Source organism: Cryptotermes secundus, unplaced genomic scaffold, assembly GCF_002891405.2.
Source record: "Cryptotermes secundus unplaced genomic scaffold, Csec_1.0 scaffold261, whole genome shotgun sequence".
Classification (NCBI taxonomy): Eukaryota; Metazoa; Arthropoda; class Insecta; order Blattodea; family Kalotermitidae; genus Cryptotermes; species Cryptotermes secundus.
Genome location: NW_019738959.1, coordinates 419,808 through 429,192, shown reverse-complemented (window position 1 = coordinate 429,192; position 9,385 = coordinate 419,808). Strand labels below are relative to the sequence as shown.

Here is a 9,385-nt window from a genome sequence, read left to right as displayed (position 1 = left end):
ATTCCTGTTACTCATTTCTGTTAGAGGCTGAGTCGACCCCAGGGCCATGGTGCGGCTGGAAGGTTTAGGTAAATTGAAAAATCCAATGATCTCATTGGAAATCGAATCCGCGACCTTCCGGTTTGTAACATAGTGCCTCAACCAACTACACTCATGGATATGCGTTCTTGAAATCGTTATTTTGTTAAATTATAGAATAAATAAAATGACAAAATACTGTTAAGTTTATTAGCATATTTAAAATTCCTTACGAAACATGCACATTGCATAAAGATTGGCTTTATATACTGGAAGATATACCCGGCTATGTATCATTTTCCAAATAATTATCAGTTTTCTTCCTGAACAAGGCACTTCCAAACAGAATATGTAGTGCAATGAGGAATTCCTTAAAGGATGGGAAACAGCCGTTGTTATCGACTGCAAAGCCGGAATATTGGCGCTGTAAGCCAGCTGTAACGCGTCTGTTGCGTGGCATCGCGCGCACTCCACCGTAAGGTAACCATTAGGGCCGCGCCATGGCTCAAGCGGTTAGTCGCTGGCTTCCCACCGGGTCTGGTCAAGTGGGATTTGTGGTGGACAAAGTGGCGCTGGGGCGGGTTTTCTCCGAGTACTTCGGTTTCCCCTGCCAGGCTTCATTCCACCAATTGCTCCACAATCACCCTCACCTATCATCTGGGGCTGGTACAATTGGCCAGAAGTGGCCGCTGTACAGGGACTTAGTCCCACCCCACTAGCAATAAAAGAAAGCTAACCTTTGCTCTCCTCAACAGGCGTTACATTGACTTCAGCGATCATGGGCGGGTTAAACAAACTCGAGTTCCTTCGGCGAAGTGTTTAAAATTCATCTGAAGCCAGGATCCAATCCTTTCAATTTGAGTGTTCATGGCCAAGGACACGCAGTGGATGTGTGAAGCTGCCCGCGAGCTTGAGTGCCGTCCTTTTTTTTCCCGTTATTTTTTTGCATGCAAATGAAAGAAACGTTTACGCTTCTATAGGATGCTCCATAACATATTAACCGAATTTAGCGGTGATGTGAATAAAATGTGTATTTCGTATTCAGGACATCTTGGTTTCAAATCTTGGCTATAAAACTGCTACCCTGAGTGACAATATTTGTCACTAATTCCCTCCAGACAAAATAAATTAACTGAACAAATTTTCTTTCACATTACTAATCATTATTCACGTATCACTCTATTATTAGACGTTATATAATCTGAGGTACTGATGGCGTCATTAAACAAACACTCTGCTTCTTTTTCCTGACATCCCTTCATGTCTTTTTCGTCTCACATCTCCGCTTTAATTTCTTTTCTTATTTCCCATCTTCCAAACTTCGAACATCATTAATGAACTTGATATGTGTGGGTTCTGAGGTTCTCACAGTGGTAAATATGATGTGACGCCGTCTAGTCCTGTAGGTATTTGCCAATATTTCGGATTACCCTGAAGATGGAGGCGGTGTGTTCCTTCGAAACTTTGAGAAAACTGTCATCAACGTCGATGCTGACATGCACGCCACTGAACTTGAGCCTTCGCGGCGGATTCTTAGCATGGCTGCTCAAGTTGTCAGCACGCCACTGAACTTGAGCCTTCGCGGCGGATACTTAGCATGGCTGCTCAAGTTGTCAGCACGCCACTGAAATCAGTGATTTGCCATCTTGCCGAACCTCTGCCTCTCCTTTTTGCGTAAAGGATCGCCGCTGGGCTTGTACCATCATAATCTACCGCACCTGCGATAGACTGGCATATCCGGTTCGCTGTGCAAGAGCTTGTATACAGGTTTAGGTCATTACAACGTATATAGTATGGTATATGATTACCGACGTTTCGGAATACAATACTGCCTCCAAATTTAGGATAAATTGCCCTGCAGATGAAGGTAAGAATTTCGTCTGAACCGTTCGAAACCACATACCAGGTTACACGGTGTCACAATTCGGAAGAGCTCTCGGAATGATGATTAACAGGGGAAAGTCGATGACACTGGAGTAAATACAACCTCCAGTGTCACTTTTTCCGCCATACACCTCACATGAATTCACCGGAGATTGAATACGAGGGAGGCTTCGTGGTTGAAACCCGGCGTCTAAGACCTATATCACTTTCATAAATACTAAAATATATAAATAAATATTCATACGAGTTGAAAACCAAATAAATAACAAGTTCGGTGAAGAATTAATCGCCTGCCTTCCTTTGATACGACACGGACGGCATAGAAAACAACGCTCTCAACAATTCTTCTATAGTTGTATGTATATTTTTCTGCCGCGGTAACGTTTTTTTACCTAGCCGTTGTCAAGCAACGACAGGAAGGATACACATACAGACACACAGACTGAAGGGAGGGATTTATTAAGCACACTGTTGTGATGGGCTCAAGTACTGTGATACACATACCAAATTTCATAAAGATTGGTTCCGGCATTCAAAAATTAAGTTTGCACAGACACACAGACAGCATGACGATCGCATAAGTCTGCTTTCATTTGTTTCAAAATAAAGCAAGTAGGCCAATAAATGTCTGGTTTTTAATTTTTTTCACTGTCTCTACAGCCCCCTTGGGCCCTGACCTCCGATTTTCAGTTTCATGATCATTTTACAGACAGTAGGACTCTTGGACGGGTGATCAGCTCGTCGCAAGGCCGCTACCTAAACACAGATTAAACACACAGACATCCATGCCTTATGTGGGATTCGAACCCACGATCCAGGCTTCTGAACGAGCGAAAACAATTCATGCCTTAGACCGCTCGGTTAGGGCCGCGCCATAGCTCAAGCGGTTATTCGCTGGCTTCCCACCGCTGCGGCCCGGGTTCGATCCCATGTCTGGTCAAGTGGGATTTGTGGTGGACAAAGTGGCGCTGGGGCAGGTTTTCTCCAAGTACTTCGGTTTCCCCTGCCAATCTTCATTCCACCAATTGCTCCACAATCACCCTCACCTATCATCTGAGGCTGGTACAGTAGGCCAGAAGTGGCCGCAGTACAGGGACTCAGTCCCACCCCACTAGCAATAAAAAAGAATAGACCGCGCGGCTACCGTGACCGGCGGTTTTCAATATTCGTCATTGAGAATTCCAAGTGGACAGCCGGGCGGAGACATCGCCGCTTGTACGGAACATAATTACAATAATTGCAACATGAATATGGAAGCAAATTTGTTACGGTTGGGCTAATTGCTTTTATGCGGATTGCTAATTAGTTGTAAAACATTGGCAGTCAGTTCAGAGTCAGTAGTTCAGTGACACTCTGCACTGGACTCGTCATGATTCAGCTCCAACTTTCAATTTCTGAAGCCATGAGTCTATATTAGCACACACACGCCAAGGCACAGCTTTAAAATAGGCCACGATCATCTTATCTCACGTCCAGCTAAATTTTGTATCAGCAATACAGCACGTAGTAATCGAAAGTTACCACACTTGAACTGGCATTTCTGCGATGTATTTAGGAGGTCTCAGGTTCGATTCTCGTCCATAAGATCAGTATCCCCAAACCAAAGTCTTCCTAGCTCAATTTGTTCCTCAGATGTAGAGATGTTTGGCACTGTCTATTGCCTCGGCCATATTTAAATTTGTTTCCATGGGAACGACGCCAACTATTGTAAATATACGTCAGAAAACGTACAATATCTAACGTGGTTTTTGTATAATGAATAGACCATAAACGTGTTCGTTAGTTTTCGCCAACAAACGAAAAGCTAAATAAAATTTCGCACGACGGCCATGTTTCTTTTTCATTTTCTGCAGAAAATTACTGTAAGGAAATTTGCAGATATTTCCAATATCTGTTAACGTACATCACATTCGTCCTTATATTGGGAGCTTCTGAGCTTACATCTGTGAGGTCTGAACTTTCATCACCGCTATTACAAAAGCGCTCCATTGTACCCTACCGCTTCACATTTCCACAGCTACTGCTCCTATGTTCCATTTTAATAACATCATTTCAAGTACGACTTAAGTTTTCAAAGTGACATCTTTGCTACATAATTATATATTTCATAATCTTGTTTCATTAGTTGATCACGTGATGTATTTCTGCATGCAATATAGTTTTCAATGCGACTTCACAGATATATACACCTAAGTCCACCCATACCCAGTAATCTGTGAGGCTGCATCAAACGCTGTATTGAACATATCAAGCGAGTTTTCCCCTGTGTTTTCTCTCAAACAAGCTACATGTCTAACCCAGCGCAACATTGCTGTAATCACATTAAAAATATAAGATGAAATGAACAATCTTCCAAGCACCTTGTAATGTAATTTTCTCTATTTACATAATCCTGCCATATTCTCAATAGCTTTATCCCACCAACCGCTCCGCATTAATTAATCATCCCATCATCGATACTGACAGTGTCGTTAAATAAGCAACTTAAAATATTCAGTCTATGACGTCATGGATACACACACTCCATTGTGTTTTGATAATCACCGGGTTCGAATCTGAACCCAGAGATCTAACGTACTGACTGGGGTTTGTCATGGTATTCATCAGTCTTTCCTGACAAATTTCAGTATTGTTCCTCAAAATAGGCCACGACCGCTTCCTACCACATCCTTTCCAATTAATATTTAGCCTACTTTCCATATTTTGAAGAAGAAAAATAAATTGAGGTTTATGAGATCACCTTGCTGTCTGTATATCCACCATTAACGCTGTTAGGCAACGGCTCGGTAATCACGTTCCCGCGGCAACGTATACACACATAATAGAAGAACTCTTAGATTAGGTGTTTTTACCAGATGGACGAGCGAGCGAAGCCTAGGAACCTTTCAACAAAATTACACTTTTTTCTCGTAAAGTCTTTCTTTCTTATCCCGCTACTTTTCACTTTCATCTGCACTTCCTCTGCGCTCTCTACATTTGTTTCAGGGAAGCAGCGAGTTGTTGTCAGAGTTTCTGTTCCCTGGTTATCTAAACCCTTGAAGCTCTGTGACCTGTGATTCTGACAGCTTCTTTAAATTAACCACAGAGAAACGCGTAAATATTCTAAACGAAATTATCTTAAAAACCATAAAGTTAAAACAGCTGATAAACCATCGTTAAGTGAATTGATGATCACCGCCTTGGGTGAGCTTGGTACTCACCGGGTTTGAGGAGCAGCAGGTGGAGAAGACACCTCCGCACTGTTCACGGCTCCGTTGAGATGTGGTACTTACCTACAGGCCGCTCGGAAGGTGGGTAGGAAGGGAGCGGGGGAAATCATGAAACATATTATTGTCCATTTCGTCCAGCAGAACTGTCCGAATTGCTAGTTCCTAAAGAAATTTCACAAAATAGGATTCTCCACTCCTTGAAGAAGGCTACCCTGCTTCGAAAAGAAGCATCTGACATCTTGTTCTGGCTGTATGGAATTTATTACGAAGGCTTATTACCGTAAGCGTGAGTAAGCGACAGCATACACATTTAAAGAGATGCAGAAATTTGGGGAAACTTAGTAAACCAACGGCTTGATACGTCAATTTCGAGCAGGGAAGTTATCTAAGATCCGAGCAGCGCTCTTTAGCCTGGGTGTTCGTGAACGAATTTGTTGCCTTCATAGCAACGAAATTTAATTTTGAAGAAATGGGGAAGGCTGCTTGAGAAACACCCGTTAACAACTTGGAACTTCGGAACCATCTCAGAATTTGCTTGAAGACAGACGCGAACCCGAGGAAACTTGTGTCAAGATGAGCACTCACAGGACCTTCCGAATACGTACTGACTTCTATCCAGCAGTCATGCCAACACAAGGATATAGAAGTCCTCTGAGGGTCACCTAAAACGTGTTGGGTTGCTTTATTTTTTTTTACAAAAAAAAACAATACAGTAGAATTGGCGGCGGGCCGGGTTCTATCCCAGGTCGGGTCTTGTGGGATTTGTGGGGGACGAAGTGGCTCTGGGGCAGGTTTCCTCCGAGTACTTCGGTTTCCCCTGCCAATTCTCATTTCATCAACTGCTCCGTATTCGCTAATTATCCTCGTATTGAATGGGACACCGAGGCCGACGTTTAACGCTTTCTCCCACGAATTAAACGCACAAATAATAAGATGGAAACAGTCTCCTTTATGCATTGTAAGGTCCAGAGATGGGTGAGGTTAAAAGTAAATTTATCCTGGGCCCAATTAATTGTGTACCCAGACGTGAAGGCGTATAGGGGAGTGGAGGTATAACTGTAACATTCTTAACCTCAGCATTGGACGAAGTTGAGTAGTCAGCTTCACGCCACTGCCGCTTTACCCCCGAGAAATGCAGGTGGTATATGTTTTTGGCAAAGTTATAACATTTTCTGTTCTCTCGCTGTCCGTGTGATGTGTATTACTATCTGCACCCTAGTTCCATGAACTGTCTTGGGTTCGAACTGACCTCCACTCGCTTACGCAGTTGCTCCAAGAGTCAAATAATGTGTCACGCCCTTCTAAGAATAAAACCAGAATTGGAAGACGATGATGAAATCTGGGCACAGCATGTACAACGAAACGTCACGTTACACCAGTACCATATTCAGACCTCATTGTTGACCTGTGATTACACCCCTTACATTGAGGACAATTAGAGGCAATATAATGTTAATATATCTCCAATACACAGCCAACGTGCGCAGTACATGCCTTATCGCTTCCCGTGCACGGTACGAGCCTTACGAACTATTCACGAACTGTATAATTTTGGGGGAAACCGAGGCTGAGTGTCACATTTTTCGATTTTTATTTGTAACATGCGGAGATATTGTAAGAACCAGGACTTTGGTACGATTCCACTCGCTTGAAGGAACGCAAATGCAGAGTGTACCGGCAGTAATATAAGGCTTAAAAATTCGAAGGACTTTCATCTCTAATAACCCGCTCCGAGTCTGCCACTGTTGTAACGTGTATTCAAACCTGATGTTACTGGATGCTTCAGCTTTCATTTCAAGGCCAGTTACATCAACACACTATAATTTACTCAAATGTTAGCATTAAAAGAAGTTACTCTGTTGCTCATGAGAAAATTTCAATAACTTAGAGGCCTATATCCTTATATATATTCAGTGTCTGACTCACAGTTTTGCCACTCAAGCCTTCTAAGCTATTTTAATTGCGAAAATTTATTTCACAGACACTTAGTTACAATTCTCTGAGAAAAACAGTAGATGTAAATAAATTCTAGGCGAGTGTTGTTTGTATTTACCAGAGACTTTTATTATTACATATACAGATTGGAACACAAAACGCATCAAACACAACAATGATTAACTTTCTACCTGCAAAATGAAGAAATTCTTTCACTGATCATATCTTAGGAACACCGAATGCACAGTAAGAACAGACAGCCACCAGCTCCTCTTAATATGCGCATTTACACATACTCATATCCAGTAACTGTGATCTAAACAAAGTGACAACCAGTCCATGTAACATCTGGCCCCGGTCTCCCCTACTGTATTTACTTAATAGGGAAAGCTGTATTTCACACGTGATTTGTTTTATTAGAAAAGTATTGTTTTTTGGGCTTAGATCTGTATTTTTTCCCCATTTTACTTCATAAACATAATCGTCATTGTCTGAATAACAACTGAAAAGGAAAAGCAACAGACTTCTATCCTGGAGGCACTTGGTTCCAATCTCAGCTGAAATTAATTTTTTGTTACTCTGGGGATTAAGTATTATTTTTGTGTCCTTTCTTTCAAAGGCCTTCATATACTTGCGAAGAGACTATTAAAACGCTCCGTCCGTCTATCTGTAGAATGAAACAACCCTAGGACGCATTTTCGTACAATTTGGTTTTGGAGGGGGGTACTAAAATTTCTTGAAAAATACTAATTTTGGTTGAAATCCGGCAAAAACAATGTACGCTTTACAGGGGGACTGAAGTTCGCCGGGTTTAAATGCCCAATGAAAATATCTTTCAATATATTTCAGAAAGATGATCTCGTACCTTGAGGATGGGAGGATGAATAAGAGCAGAGTTGGCACACCAGAGGCGCTAGTGTCGCACGTTCAGTTAATCAAAATCAGACGTTGAAGGACAAAGGAGTTTCGAATGGCCTGACCCTCTCCTCATATAAATCAGCCCTATTTCTGGGAGTGTGTGACGCACAAAGCAATGATCGGCACAGCTGGAATCACGTGACGCTTGTCGTGGCCTTTAGGATGAGCGTTAACATCAACACAGGACCGGCTCCTGTCCATTACCCCGTAAATATAGCCTTTCTGTTTACACACCACAAGTAACTAGAAGATTTTCTGGTCGCCTGGTCCTTCCTTACATCCAACGACCCCCATATGGCTTCCTAAGAGACTTCGGTAATCTTCGGGTCTTATCCGAAGACTGAAATAATTGTTGAATATAAACTCCGTGGCCTATAGTCCTCAAGCGAACTATACCGACCGAGCGACCGCCGCTTGTCGGCGAAGTTAATGCCAAATTTGCGGGATAGAGGGTGTCGCATGGTCAGCGCAAAGAATCCCCACGGCAGTTAATCTCGGTTTTCTAGACCCGAGCCGCCATTTCCTTGATGTAGCTCCTCAATTATCATCACGTGGCTGAGTGGACCTCATTCCAGAACCATTACTCCTCAGAAAAATCTGATAGCGCCGGGAATCGAACCCGGTACCTTTTGAGCAGTAGCCAGTAACTCTGACCACTAGACCACAGAGGCGGTCAATTGTTGAATATGTGAGTCCAGAAAGGTACGTACCACGTGCAATCCCTCACTTATGATGGATTATCTCGAAATCCGTAAGAATTACGGAAAAATGTATGTAACATCAAACTCGCGTCTCATTTCTCTCTACACTCTACAAGTTTTGTCCAAAGCATTTTGCTCTCCGATAAATATTTAGCGAGATATGGGAACATAGACGCGCAGAAACGTTTGTCCGTTATTGTTGCCTGATTGTCATAACAAACGCACGAATAATCTCTCTACAAATTTCAGTGGAACTCACACGTGACAAAAAATTAATGTACATCCGTTTAATCGGTTCTGGAGCTGTTACAGATGGACACACGGATAGACAGACATATTCTTGCTAATTGGGCGTATTGATACATCTTGTCAGCGCACCGATAAGAGAGAGATAAAACTTCAAGGTGTAGGAAAATTCTTGCTATCGGAATTCTTCATGAAGTCAGGGGGCGTGGTCACGGTTCGATGACGTAGTTTCAGACTTAAATTTAGTTTGATAGGAAACAATTGAGGGGCTACTCGCTCTGGGGTCAACTCAGCAAATTGGGAAGTCAGCATTGGCGGCGACATAACCTCACCTCTGCTGCACTCGTAGGCTCACTGTCAGCGGGCGAATTGAATATCACAATGCCTCAGTAATTCAGTTCAATTATTTATTTACGTGCTGAGCTCAACAGCCAGTGGCCACTTACGGCGCAGGGCAGAACACACACGCAAAGA

The 9,385-nt window shown here is 42.7% G+C and overlaps 1 protein-coding gene across 2 annotated transcripts in view; it reads right to left on the bottom strand.

The window, feature by feature from the left end:
- The window catches only part of LOC111871421 (proton-coupled amino acid transporter-like protein CG1139), a 32,882-nt gene that overhangs the window by 11,633 nt on the left and 11,864 nt on the right, over positions 1-9,385 (bottom strand). The window contains exon 1 of one of the 2 annotated variants that reach the window (XM_023864521.2): positions 5,103-5,185. The exons of the other annotated variant lie outside the window; for it this stretch is intronic. The gene's annotated coding sequence lies outside the window, so the exon portion shown is untranslated. Of the gene's footprint in view, positions 1-5,102; positions 5,186-9,385 lie in introns of those variants that run through there. 2 annotated transcript variants of the gene reach the window in all.